This window comes from Rhinoderma darwinii, unplaced genomic scaffold (assembly GCF_050947455.1).
Source record: "Rhinoderma darwinii isolate aRhiDar2 unplaced genomic scaffold, aRhiDar2.hap1 Scaffold_742, whole genome shotgun sequence".
NCBI lineage: Eukaryota > Metazoa > Chordata > Amphibia > Anura > Rhinodermatidae > Rhinoderma > Rhinoderma darwinii.
Window position 1 is genome coordinate 113,419 of NW_027464304.1, and position 13,123 is coordinate 126,541.

General features: G+C 47.7%; 9 non-coding genes across 9 annotated transcripts; all 9 read right to left on the reverse strand.

Moving 5' to 3' along the window:
* Positions 1-1,076: 1,076 nt before the first annotated feature.
* On the reverse strand, positions 1,077-1,267 carry LOC142730056 (U2 spliceosomal RNA). The gene has a single exon (XR_012878721.1). It is a non-coding gene; the product is annotated as a U2 spliceosomal RNA (small nuclear RNA).
* A 1,292-nt stretch (positions 1,268-2,559) lies between these two features.
* LOC142730057 (U2 spliceosomal RNA) lies at positions 2,560-2,750 on the reverse strand. Its single transcript, XR_012878722.1, has one exon. It is a non-coding gene; the product is annotated as a U2 spliceosomal RNA (small nuclear RNA).
* A 1,288-nt stretch (positions 2,751-4,038) lies between these two features.
* Positions 4,039-4,229, reverse strand: LOC142730058 (U2 spliceosomal RNA). Its single transcript, XR_012878723.1, has one exon. It is a non-coding gene; the product is annotated as a U2 spliceosomal RNA (small nuclear RNA).
* Positions 4,230-5,509: 1,280 nt separating this feature from the next.
* LOC142730059 (U2 spliceosomal RNA) lies at positions 5,510-5,700 on the reverse strand. Its single transcript, XR_012878724.1, has one exon. It is a non-coding gene; the product is annotated as a U2 spliceosomal RNA (small nuclear RNA).
* A 1,292-nt stretch (positions 5,701-6,992) lies between these two features.
* On the reverse strand, positions 6,993-7,183 carry LOC142730060 (U2 spliceosomal RNA). The gene has a single exon (XR_012878725.1). It is a non-coding gene; the product is annotated as a U2 spliceosomal RNA (small nuclear RNA).
* A 1,284-nt stretch (positions 7,184-8,467) lies between these two features.
* On the reverse strand, positions 8,468-8,658 carry LOC142730062 (U2 spliceosomal RNA). Its single transcript, XR_012878727.1, has one exon. It is a non-coding gene; the product is annotated as a U2 spliceosomal RNA (small nuclear RNA).
* A 1,284-nt stretch (positions 8,659-9,942) lies between these two features.
* LOC142730064 (U2 spliceosomal RNA) lies at positions 9,943-10,133 on the reverse strand. Its single transcript, XR_012878728.1, has one exon. It is a non-coding gene; the product is annotated as a U2 spliceosomal RNA (small nuclear RNA).
* Positions 10,134-11,417: 1,284 nt separating this feature from the next.
* Positions 11,418-11,608, reverse strand: LOC142730229 (U2 spliceosomal RNA). The gene has a single exon (XR_012878878.1). It is a non-coding gene; the product is annotated as a U2 spliceosomal RNA (small nuclear RNA).
* A 1,300-nt stretch (positions 11,609-12,908) lies between these two features.
* On the reverse strand, positions 12,909-13,099 carry LOC142730065 (U2 spliceosomal RNA). Its single transcript, XR_012878729.1, has one exon. It is a non-coding gene; the product is annotated as a U2 spliceosomal RNA (small nuclear RNA).
* Between the last annotated feature and the right edge of the window lie 24 nt (positions 13,100-13,123).

Here is a 13,123-nt window from a genome sequence, read left to right on the forward strand (position 1 = left end):
CTACATAAAAACGCCTTCCTGGCAACGCCCAAATGCCCTGCTGCCATGCAGATAAACACTGGCAGCGGCAGCAAGTGCATGCCCACAGCCACCCCTTGTTCCTTCACACCTTGTATCAGCTGTAATCCAGTCCAGTCCAGTGCTGCCTGCTGAGCAGCACTGACCAACACTGCCTGGGCCCAGGCTTTTATCTCTGAGGCCCCATTATGATGTCAGAAAGCTGGCTCTGGAATCCTGAGGGCTCCACTATGACACGTGCAAAGTTCCGTCTGAACTTTATATAAGACGGTGAGGCTCAGTCAGTCACTCAGTGTTGCCTGAGAGGGCAACACTGCAACAGCCGGCCGCCAGGCTGTCTTTTTTTTGCACAGCTAGTTGCCTCCAGGAGGCCACAAGAGGGAGACAAGGGACTGCAAAATGGAAAATAGGCATCCACCAACTTTACAGACAACTTCTCCTTGCTCCTACAACCTCCATCCTTGCACAGTTTGTTATTCTTCTAGGTAACATAGTAACAAATCCAAATTGCTGCTCTCTTTGTAGGCAAGCAAGGCTTTGTTGCAACTGCAATTCTTACTTCTTCTTGAAATGTAGGGACGACAGTACATTCCATCACATCCATCTAGTGTACACAGGTAGGTCCATTGTGGCGGGCAGGCGAGCGGGCGGGCTGCTTTATTGGCTGTTTGCTGTTCCCCTACTCCACTCCACTATTTGACTGTTGTGCTGCATCAATCAATCAATCAATCAATCAATCAATCAATCAATCAATCAATCAGTGGCTGGCTCAGGTGCAGCTCTTTAACTTACCTAAAAGGGAGGGCGGAGAGAAGACAAGGAAGGTGAATGAGGTGTTCCAATGTGAAATGCCGGAAACACAGAAACACAGACGACACACAACAAGAGGTGGCAATCTATTCATTAATTGCATTTAATCAATGAGCTCATTATCACTCATGCATTGTCCAACAGGTGTTGAAATAATGGGATTAAAAGGGGAGATCCCTTCAGAAAGACAGAAACAATAGCAAAGACAAAAAACACTTTTGGAATCTGCTTTTAGTCAACACATAAGGAAAGGGTGCACCGGTCCTGGAAATACTGCAATACCAGGTCAATGCGTGGAGTGGACAGAGCAAGCTCTATTTCCATCTCCCTGTTCTAAAAATCCATTTAATATATGGTCCCCAGATAGGGGACGTATCAGATATTAAACTGATAAGAACAGATACTACACTTGATCTTAGCCAAAAGGCCGAGAAGCGATAACCCGAACGGGCCGCGCGTTGCCCGAGCCTGCCCGATACTGCTGTTCAGCCCTTGCAGCGATTCAGCCTACTTCTAGGCAATTCCATGGGGCCCTGCAGGCTCACACACTCACAGCTACACGGGAGGTGAATAAAGGCCGGAGAGGAAGCCAGACAGGATTTGCTTCTTTTGCTTGCACCACAATGCAGTGCTGAAAGAGGAGGAATCTACATAAAAACGCCTTCCTGGCAACGCCCAAATGCCCTGCTGCCATGCAGATAAACACTGGCAGCGGCAGCAAGTGCATGCCCACAGCCACCCCTTGTTCCTTCACACCTTGTATCAGCTGTAATCCAGTCCAGTCCAGTGCTGCCTGCTGAGCAGCACTGACCAACACTGCCTGGGCCCAGGCTTTTATCTCTGAGGCCCCATTATGATGTCAGAAAGCTGGCTCTGGAATCCTGAGGGCTCCACTATGACACGTGCAAAGTTCCGTCTGAACTTTATATAAGACGGTGAGGCTCAGTCAGTCACTCAGTGTTGCCTGAGAGGGCAACACTGCAACAGCCGGCCGCCAGGCTGTCTTTTTTTTGCACAGCTAGTTGCCTCCAGGAGGCCACAAGAGGGAGACAAGGGACTGCAAAATGGAAAATAGGCATCCACCAACTTTACAGACAACTTCTCCTTGCTCCTACAACCTCCATCCTTGCACAGTTTGTTATTCTTCTAGGTAACATAGTAACAAATCCAAATTGCTGCTCTCTTTGTAGGCAAGCAAGGCTTTGTTGCAACTGCAATTCTTACTTCTTCTTGAAATGTAGGGACGACAGTACATTCCATCACATCCATCTAGTGTACACAGGTAGGTCCATTGTGGCGGGCAGGCGAGCGGGCGGGCTGCTTTATTGGCTGTTTGCTGTTCCCCTACTCCACTCCACTATTTGACTGTTGTGCTGCATCAATCAATCAATCAATCAATCAATCAATCAATCAATCAATCAATCAATCAATCAGTGGCTGGCTCAGGTGCAGCTCTTTAACTTACCTAAAAGGGAGGGCGGAGAGAAGACAAGGAAGGTGAATGAGGTGTTCCAATGTGAAATGCCAGAAACACAGAAACACAGACGACACACAACAAGAGGTGGCAATCTATTCATTAATTGCATTTAATCAATGAGCTCATTATCACTCATGCATTGTCCAACAGGTGTTGAAATAATGGGATTAAAAGGGGAGATCCCTTCAGAAAGACAGAAACAATAGCAAAGACAAAAAACACTTTTGGAATCTGCTTTTAGTCAACACATAAGGAAAGGGTGCACCGGTCCTGGAAATACTGCAATACCAGGTCAATGCGTGGAGTGGACAGAGCAAGCTCTATTTCCATCTCCCTGTTCTAAAAATCCATTTAATATATGGTCCCCAGATAGGGGACGTATCAGATATTAAACTGATAAGAACAGATACTACACTTGATCTTAGCCAAAAGGCCGAGAAGCGATAACCCGAACGGGCCGCGCGTTGCCCGAGCCTGCCCGATACTGCTGTTCAGCCCTTGCAGCGATTCAGCCTACTTCTAGGCAATTCCATGGGGCCCTGCAGGCTCACACACTCACAGCTACACGGGAGGTGAATAAAGGCCGGAGAGGAAGCCAGACAGGATTTGCTTCTTTTGCTTGCACCACAATGCAGTGCTGAAAGAGGAGGAATCTACATAAAAACGCCTTCCTGGCAACGCCCAAATGCCCTGCTGCCATGCAGATAAACACTGGCAGCGGCAGCAAGTGCATGCCCACAGCCACCCCTTGTTCCTTCACACCTTGTATCAGCTGTAATCCAGTCCAGTCCAGTGCTGCCTGCTGAGCAGCACTGACCAACACTGCCTGGGCCCAGGCTTTTATCTCTGAGGCCCCATTATGATGTCAGAAAGCTGGCTCTGGAATCCTGAGGGCTCCACTATGACACGTGCAAAGTTCCGTCTGAACTTTATATAAGACGGTGAGGCTCAGTCAGTCACTCAGTGTTGCCTGAGAGGGCAACACTGCAACAGCCGGCCGCCAGGCTGTCTTTTTTTTGCACAGCTAGTTGCCTCCAGGAGGCCACAAGAGGGAGACAAGGGACTGCAAAATGGAAAATAGGCATCCACCAACTTTACAGACAACTTCTCCTTGCTCCTACAACCTCCATCCTTGCACAGTTTGTTATTCTTCTAGGTAACATAGTAACAAATCCAAATTGCTGCTCTCTTTGTAGGCAAGCAAGGCTTTGTTGCAACTGCAATTCTTACTTCTTCTTGAAATGTAGGGACGACAGTACATTCCATCACATCCATCTAGTGTACACAGGTAGGTCCATTGTGGCGGGCAGGCGAGCGGGCGGGCTGCTTTATTGGCTGTTTGCTGTTCCCCTACTCCACTCCACTATTTGACTGTTGTGCTGCATCAATCAATCAATCAATCAATCAATCAATCAATCAATCAATCAATCAATCAGTGGCTGGCTCAGGTGCAGCTCTTTAACTTACCTAAAAGGGAGGGCGGAGAGAAGACAAGGAAGGTGAATGAGGTGTTCCAATGTGAAATGCCGGAAACACAGAAACACAGACGACACACAACAAGAGGTGGCAATCTATTCATTAATTGCATTTAATCAATGAGCTCATTATCACTCATGCATTGTCCAACAGGTGTTGAAATAATGGGATTAAAAGGGGAGATCCCTTCAGAAAGACAGAAACAATAGCAAAGACAAAAAACACTTTTGGAATCTGCTTTTAGTCAACACATAAGGAAAGGGTGCACCGGTCCTGGAAATACTGCAATACCAGGTCAATGCGTGGAGTGGACAGAGCAAGCTCTATTTCCATCTCCCTGTTCTAAAAATCCATTTAATATATGGTCCCCAGATAGGGGACGTATCAGATATTAAACTGATAAGAACAGATACTACACTTGATCTTAGCCAAAAGGCCGAGAAGCGATAACCCGAACGGGCCGCGCGTTGCCCGAGCCTGCCCGATACTGCTGTTCAGCCCTTGCAGCGATTCAGCCTACTTCTAGGCAATTCCATGGGGCCCTGCAGGCTCACACACTCACAGCTACACGGGAGGTGAATAAAGGCCGGAGAGGAAGCCAGACAGGATTTGCTTCTTTTGCTTGCACCACAATGCAGTGCTGAAAGAGGAGGAATCTACATAAAAACGCCTTCCTGGCAACGCCCAAATGCCCTGCTGCCATGCAGATAAACACTGGCAGCGGCAGCAAGTGCATGCCCACAGCCACCCCTTGTTCCTTCACACCTTGTATCAGCTGTAATCCAGTCCAGTCCAGTGCTGCCTGCTGAGCAGCACTGACCAACACTGCCTGGGCCCAGGCTTTTATCTCTGAGGCCCCATTATGATGTCAGAAAGCTGGCTCTGGAATCCTGAGGGCTCCACTATGACACGTGCAAAGTTCCGTCTGAACTTTATATAAGACGGTGAGGCTCAGTCAGTCACTCAGTGTTGCCTGAGAGGGCAACACTGCAACAGCCGGCCGCCAGGCTGTCTTTTTTTTGCACAGCTAGTTGCCTCCAGGAGGCCACAAGAGGGAGACAAGGGACTGCAAAATGGAAAATAGGCATCCACCAACTTTACAGACAACTTCTCCTTGCTCCTACAACCTCCATCCTTGCACAGTTTGTTATTCTTCTAGGTAACATAGTAACAAATCCAAATTGCTGCTCTCTTTGTAGGCAAGCAAGGCTTTGTTGCAACTGCAATTCTTACTTCTTCTTGAAATGTAGGGACGACAGTACATTCCATCACATCCATCTAGTGTACACAGGTAGGTCCATTGTGGCGGGCAGGCGAGCGGGCGGGCTTCTTTATTGGCTGTTTGCTGTTCCCCTACTCCACTCCACTATTTGACTGTTGTGCTGCATCAATCAATCAATCAATCAATCAATCAATCAATCAATCAATCAGTGGCTGGCTCAGGTGCAGCTCTTTAACTTACCTAAAAGGGAGGGCGGAGAGAAGACAAGGAAGGTGAATGAGGTGTTCCAATGTGAAATGCCGGAAACACAGAAACACAGACGACACACAACAAGAGGTGGCAATCTATTCATTAATTGCATTTAATCAATGAGCTCATTATCACTCATGCATTGTCCAACAGGTGTTGAAATAATGGGATTAAAAGGGGAGATCCCTTCAGAAAGACAGAAACAATAGCAAAGACAAAAAACACTTTTGGAATCTGCTTTTAGTCAACACATAAGGAAAGGGTGCACCGGTCCTGGAAATACTGCAATACCAGGTCAATGCGTGGAGTGGACAGAGCAAGCTCTATTTCCATCTCCCTGTTCTAAAAATCCATTTAATATATGGTCCCCAGATAGGGGACGTATCAGATATTAAACTGATAAGAACAGATACTACACTTGATCTTAGCCAAAAGGCCGAGAAGCGATAACCCGAACGGGCCGCGCGTTGCCCGAGCCTGCCCGATACTGCTGTTCAGCCCTTGCAGCGATTCAGCCTACTTCTAGGCAATTCCATGGGGCCCTGCAGGCTCACACACTCACAGCTACACGGGAGGTGAATAAAGGCCGGAGAGGAAGCCAGACAGGATTTGCTTCTTTTGCTTGCACCACAATGCAGTGCTGAAAGAGGAGGAATCTACATAAAAACGCCTTCCTGGCAACGCCCAAATGCCCTGCTGCCATGCAGATAAACACTGGCAGCGGCAGCAAGTGCATGCCCACAGCCACCCCTTGTTCCTTCACACCTTGTATCAGCTGTAATCCAGTCCAGTCCAGTGCTGCCTGCTGAGCAGCACTGACCAACACTGCCTGGGCCCAGGCTTTTATCTCTGAGGCCCCATTATGATGTCAGAAAGCTGGCTCTGGAATCCTGAGGGCTCCACTATGACACGTGCAAAGTTCCGTCTGAACTTTATATAAGACGGTGAGGCTCAGTCAGTCACTCAGTGTTGCCTGAGAGGGCAACACTGCAACAGCCGGCCGCCAGGCTGTCTTTTTTTTGCACAGCTAGTTGCCTCCAGGAGGCCACAAGAGGGAGACAAGGGACTGCAAAATGGAAAATAGGCATCCACCAACTTTACAGACAACTTCTCCTTGCTCCTACAACCTCCATCCTTGCACAGTTTGTTATTCTTCTAGGTAACATAGTAACAAATCCAAATTGCTGCTCTCTTTGTAGGCAAGCAAGGCTTTGTTTCAACTGCAATTCTTACTTCTTCTTGAAATGTAGGGACGACAGTACATTCCATCACATCCATCTAGTGTACACAGGTAGGTCCATTGTGGCGGGCAGGCGAGCGGGCGGGCTGCTTTATTGGCTGTTTGCTGTTCCCCTACTCCACTCCACTATTTGACTGTTGTGCTGCATCAATCAATCAATCAATCAATCAATCAATCAATCAATCAATCAATCAATCAATCAGTGGCTGGCTCAGGTGCAGCTCTTTAACTTACCTAAAAGGGAGGGCGGAGAGAAGACAAGGAAGGTGAATGAGGTGTTCCAATGTGAAATGCCGGAAACACAGAAACACAGACGACACACAACAAGAGGTGGCAATCTATTCATTAATTGCATTTAATCAATGAGCTCATTATCACTCATGCATTGTCCAACAGGTGTTGAAATAATGGGATTAAAAGGGGAGATCCCTTCAGAAAGACAGAAACAATAGCAAAGACAAAAAACACTTTTGGAATCTGCTTTTAGTCAACACATAAGGAAAGGGTGCACCGGTCCTGGAAATACTGCAATACCAGGTCAATGCGTGGAGTGGACAGAGCAAGCTCTATTTCCATCTCCCTGTTCTAAAAATCCATTTAATATATGGTCCCCAGATAGGGGACGTATCAGATATTAAACTGATAAGAACAGATACTACACTTGATCTTAGCCAAAAGGCCGAGAAGCGATAACCCGAACGGGCCGCGCGTTGCCCGAGCCTGCCCGATACTGCTGTTCAGCCCTTGCAGCGATTCAGCCTACTTCTAGGCAATTCCATGGGGCCCTGCAGGCTCACACACTCACAGCTACACGGGAGGTGAATAAAGGCCGGAGAGGAAGCCAGACAGGATTTGCTTCTTTTGCTTGCACCACAATGCAGTGCTGAAAGAGGAGGAATCTACATAAAAACGCCTTCCTGGCAACGCCCAAATGCCCTGCTGCCATGCAGATAAACACTGGCAGCGGCAGCAAGTGCATGCCCACAGCCACCCCTTGTTCCTTCACACCTTGTATCAGCTGTAATCCAGTCCAGTCCAGTGCTGCCTGCTGAGCAGCACTGACCAACACTGCCTGGGCCCAGGCTTTTATCTCTGAGGCCCCATTATGATGTCAGAAAGCTGGCTCTGGAATCCTGAGGGCTCCACTATGACACGTGCAAAGTTCCGTCTGAACTTTATATAAGACGGTGAGGCTCAGTCAGTCACTCAGTGTTGCCTGAGAGGGCAACACTGCAACAGCCGGCCGCCAGGCTGTCTTTTTTTTGCACAGCTAGTTGCCTCCAGGAGGCCACAAGAGGGAGACAAGGGACTGCAAAATGGAAAATAGGCATCCACCAACTTTACAGACAACTTCTCCTTGCTCCTACAACCTCCATCCTTGCACAGTTTGTTATTCTTCTAGGTAACATAGTAACAAATCCAAATTGCTGCTCTCTTTGTAGGCAAGCAAGGCTTTGTTGCAACTGCAATTCTTACTTCTTCTTGAAATGTAGGGACGACAGTACATTCCATCACATCCATCTAGTGTACACAGGTAGGTCCATTGTGGCGGGCAGGCGAGCGGGCGGGCTGCTTTATTGGCTGTTTGCTGTTCCCCTACTCCACTCCACTATTTGACTGTTGTGCTGCATCAATCAATCAATCAATCAATCAATCAATCAATCAATCAATCAATCAGTGGCTGGCTCAGGTGCAGCTCTTTAACTTACCTAAAAGGGAGGGCGGAGAGAAGACAAGGAAGGTGAATGAGGTGTTCCAATGTGAAATGCCGGAAACACAGAAACACAGACGACACACAACAAGAGGTGGCAATCTATTCATTAATTGCATTTAATCAATGAGCTCATTATCACTCATGCATTGTCCAACAGGTGTTGAAATAATGGGATTAAAAGGGGAGATCCCTTCAGAAAGACAGAAACAATAGCAAAGACAAAAAACACTTTTGGAATCTGCTTTTAGTCAACACATAAGGAAAGGGTGCACCGGTCCTGGAAATACTGCAATACCAGGTCAATGCGTGGAGTGGACAGAGCAAGCTCTATTTCCATCTCCCTGTTCTAAAAATCCATTTAATATATGGTCCCCAGATAGGGGACGTATCAGATATTAAACTGATAAGAACAGATACTACACTTGATCTTAGCCAAAAGGCCGAGAAGCGATAACCCGAACGGGCCGCGCGTTGCCCGAGCCTGCCCGATACTGCTGTTCAGCCCTTGCAGCGATTCAGCCTACTTCTAGGCAATTCCATGGGGCCCTGCAGGCTCACACACTCACAGCTACACGGGAGGTGAATAAAGGCCGGAGAGGAAGCCAGACAGGATTTGCTTCTTTTGCTTGCACCACAATGCAGTGCTGAAAGAGGAGGAATCTACATAAAAACGCCTTCCTGGCAACGCCCAAATGCCCTGCTGCCATGCAGATAAACACTGGCAGCGGCAGCAAGTGCATGCCCACAGCCACCCCTTGTTCCTTCACACCTTGTATCAGCTGTAATCCAGTCCAGTCCAGTGCTGCCTGCTGAGCAGCACTGACCAACACTGCCTGGGCCCAGGCTTTTATCTCTGAGGCCCCATTATGATGTCAGAAAGCTGGCTCTGGAATCCTGAGGGCTCCACTATGACACGTGCAAAGTTCCGTCTGAACTTTATATAAGACGGTGAGGCTCAGTCAGTCACTCAGTGTTGCCTGAGAGGGCAACACTGCAACAGCCGGCCGCCAGGCTGTCTTTTTTTTGCACAGCTAGTTGCCTCCAGGAGGCCACAAGAGGGAGACAAGGGACTGCAAAATGGAAAATAGGCATCCACCAACTTTACAGACAACTTCTCCTTGCTCCTACAACCTCCATCCTTGCACAGTTTGTTATTCTTCTAGGTAACATAGTAACAAATCCAAATTGCTGCTCTCTTTGTAGGCAAGCAAGGCTTTGTTGCAACTGCAATTCTTACTTCTTCTTGAAATGTAGGGACGACAGTACATTCCATCACATCCATCTAGTGTACACAGGTAGGTCCATTGTGGCGGGCAGGCGAGCGGGCGGGCTGCTTTATTGGCTGTTTGCTGTTCCCCTACTCCACTCCACTATTTGACTGTTGTGCTGCATCAATCAATCAATCAATCAATCAATCAATCAATCAATCAATCAATCAGTGGCTGGCTCAGGTGCAGCTCTTTAACTTACCTAAAAGGGAGGGCGGAGAGAAGACAAGGAAGGTGAATGAGGTGTTCCAATGTGAAATGCCGGAAACACAGAAACACAGACGACACACAACAAGAGGTGGCAATCTATTCATTAATTGCATTTAATCAATGAGCTCATTATCACTCATGCATTGTCCAACAGGTGTTGAAATAATGGGATTAAAAGGGGAGATCCCTTCAGAAAGACAGAAACAATAGCAAAGACAAAAAACACTTTTGGAATCTGCTTTTAGTCAACACATAAGGAAAGGGTGCACCGGTCCTGGAAATACTGCAATACCAGGTCAATGCGTGGAGTGGACAGAGCAAGCTCTATTTCCATCTCCCTGTTCTAAAAATCCATTTAATATATGGTCCCCAGATAGGGGACGTATCAGATATTAAACTGATAAGAACAGATACTACACTTGATCTTAGCCAAAAGGCCGAGAAGCGATAACCCGAACGGGCCGCGCGTTGCCCGAGCCTGCCCGATACTGCTGTTCAGCCCTTGCAGCGATTCAGCCTACTTCTAGGCAATTCCATGGGGCCCTGCAGGCTCACACACTCACAGCTACACGGGAGGTGAATAAAGGCCGGAGAGGAAGCCAGACAGGATTTGCTTCTTTTGCTTGCACCACAATGCAGTGCTGAAAGAGGAGGAATCTACATAAAAACGCCTTCCTGGCAACGCCCAAATGCCCTGCTGCCATGCAGATAAACACTGGCAGCGGCAGCAAGTGCATGCCCACAGCCACCCCTTGTTCCTTCACACCTTGTATCAGCTGTAATCCAGTCCAGTCCAGTGCTGCCTGCTGAGCAGCACTGACCAACACTGCCTGGGCCCAGGCTTTTATCTCTGAGGCCCCATTATGATGTCAGAAAGCTGGCTCTGGAATCCTGAGGGCTCCACTATGACACGTGCAAAGTTCCGTCTGAACTTTATATAAGACGGTGAGGCTCAGTCAGTCACTTAGTGTTGCCTGAGAGGGCAACACTGCAACAGCCGGCCGCCAGGCTGTCTTTTTTTTGCACAGCTAGTTGCCTCCAGGAGGCCACAAGAGGGAGACAAGGGACTGCAAAATGGAAAATAGGCATCCACCAACTTTACAGACAACTTCTCCTTGCTCCTACAACCTCCATCCTTGCACAGTTTGTTATTCTTCTAGGTAACATAGTAACAAATCCAAATTGCTGCTCTCTTTGTAGGCAAGCAAGGCTTTGTTGCAACTGCAATTCTTACTTCTTCTTGAAATGTAGGGACGACAGTACATTCCATCACATCCATCTAGTGTACACAGGTAGGTCCATTGTGGCGGGCAGGCGAGCGGGCGGGCTGCTTTATTGGCTGTTTGCTGTTCCCCTACTCCACTCCACTATTTGACTGTTGTGCTGCATCAATCAATCAATCAATCAATCAATCAATCAATCAATCAATCAATCAGTGGCTGGCTCAGGTGCAGCTCTTTAACTTACCTAAAAGGGAGGGCGGAGAGAAGACAAGGAAGGTGAATGAGGTGTTCCAATGTGAAATGCCGGAAACACAGAAACACAGACGACACACAACAAGAGGTGGCAATCTATTCATTAATTGCATTTAATCAATGAGCTCATTATCACTCATGCATTGTCCAACAGGTGTTGAAATAATGGGATTAAAAGGGGAGATCCCTTCAGAAAGACAGAAACAATAGCAAAGACAAAAAACACTTTTGGAATCTGCTTTTAGTCAACACATAAGGAAAGGGTGCACCGGTCCTGGAAATACTGCAATACCAGGTCAATGCGTGGAGTGGACAGAGCAAGCTCTATTTCCATCTCCCTGTTCTAAAAATCCATTTAATATATGATCCCCAGATAGGGGACGTATCAGATATTAAACTGATAAGAACAGATACTACACTTGATCTTAGCCAAAAGGCCGAGAAGCGATAACCCGAACGGGCCGCGCGTTGCCCGAGCCTGCCCGATACTGCTGTTCAGCCCTTGCAGCGATTCAGCCTACTTCTAGGCAATTCCATGGGGCCCTGCAGGCTCACACACTCACAGCTACACGGGAGGTGAATAAAGGCCGGAGAGGAAGCCAGACAGGATTTGCTTCTTTTGCTTGCACCACAATGCAGTGCTGAAAGAGGAGGAATCTACATAAAAACGCCTTCCTGGCAACGCCCAAATGCCCTGCTGCCATGCAGATAAACACTGGCAGCGGCAGCAAGTGCATGCCCACAGCCACCCCTTGTTCCTTCACACCTTGTATCAGCTGTAATCCAGTCCAGTCCAGTGCTGCCTGCTGAGCAGCACTGACCAACACTGCCTGGGCCCAGGCTTTTATCTCTGAGGCCCCATTATGATGTCAGAAAGCTGGCTCTGGAATCCTGAGGGCTCCACTATGACACGTGCAAAGTTCCGTCTGAACTTTATATAAGACGGTGAGGCTCAGTCAGTCACTCAGTGTTGCCTGAGAGGGCAACACTGCAACAGCCGGCCGCCAGGCTGTCTTTTTTTTGCACAGCTAGTTGCCTCCAGGAGGCCACAAGAGGGAGACAAGGGACTGCAAAATGGAAAATAGGCATCCACCAACTTTACAGACAACTTCTCCTTGCTCCTACAACCTCCATCCTTGCACAGTTTGTTATTCTTCTAGGTAACATAGTAACAAATCCAAATTGCTGCTCTCTTTGTAGGCAAGCAAGGCTTTGTTGCAACTGCAATTCTTACTTCTTCTTGAAATGTAGGGACGACAGTACATTCCATCACATCCATCTAGTGTACACAGGTAGGTCCATTGTGGCGGGCAGGCGAGCGGGCGGGCTGCTTTATTGGCTGTTTGCTGTTCCCCTACTCCACTCCACTATTTGACTGTTGTGCTGCATCAATCAATCAATCAATCAATCAATCAATCAATCAATCAATCAATCAATCAATCAATCAATCAGTGGCTGGCTCAGGTGCAGCTCTTTAACTTACCTAAAAGGGAGGGCGGAGAGAAGACAAGGAAGGTGAATGAGGTGTTCCAATGTGAAATGCCGGAAACACAGAAACACAGACGACACACAACAAGAGGTGGCAATCTATTCATTAATTGCATTTAATCAATGAGCTCATTATCACTCATGCATTGTCCAACAGGTGTTGAAATAATGGGATTAAAAGGGGAGATCCCTTCAGAAAGACAGAAACAATAGCAAAGACAAAAAACACTTTTGGAATCTGCTTTTAGTCAACACATAAGGAAAGGGTGCACCGGTCCTGGAAATACTGCAATACCAGGTCAATGCGTGGAGTGGACAGAGCAAGCTCTATTTCCATCTCCCTGTTCTAAAAATCCATTTAATATATGGTCCCCAGATAGGGGACGTATCAGATATTAAACTGATAAGAACAGATACTACACTTGATCTTAGCCAAAAGGCCGAGAAGCGATAACCCGAACGGGCCGCGCGTTGCC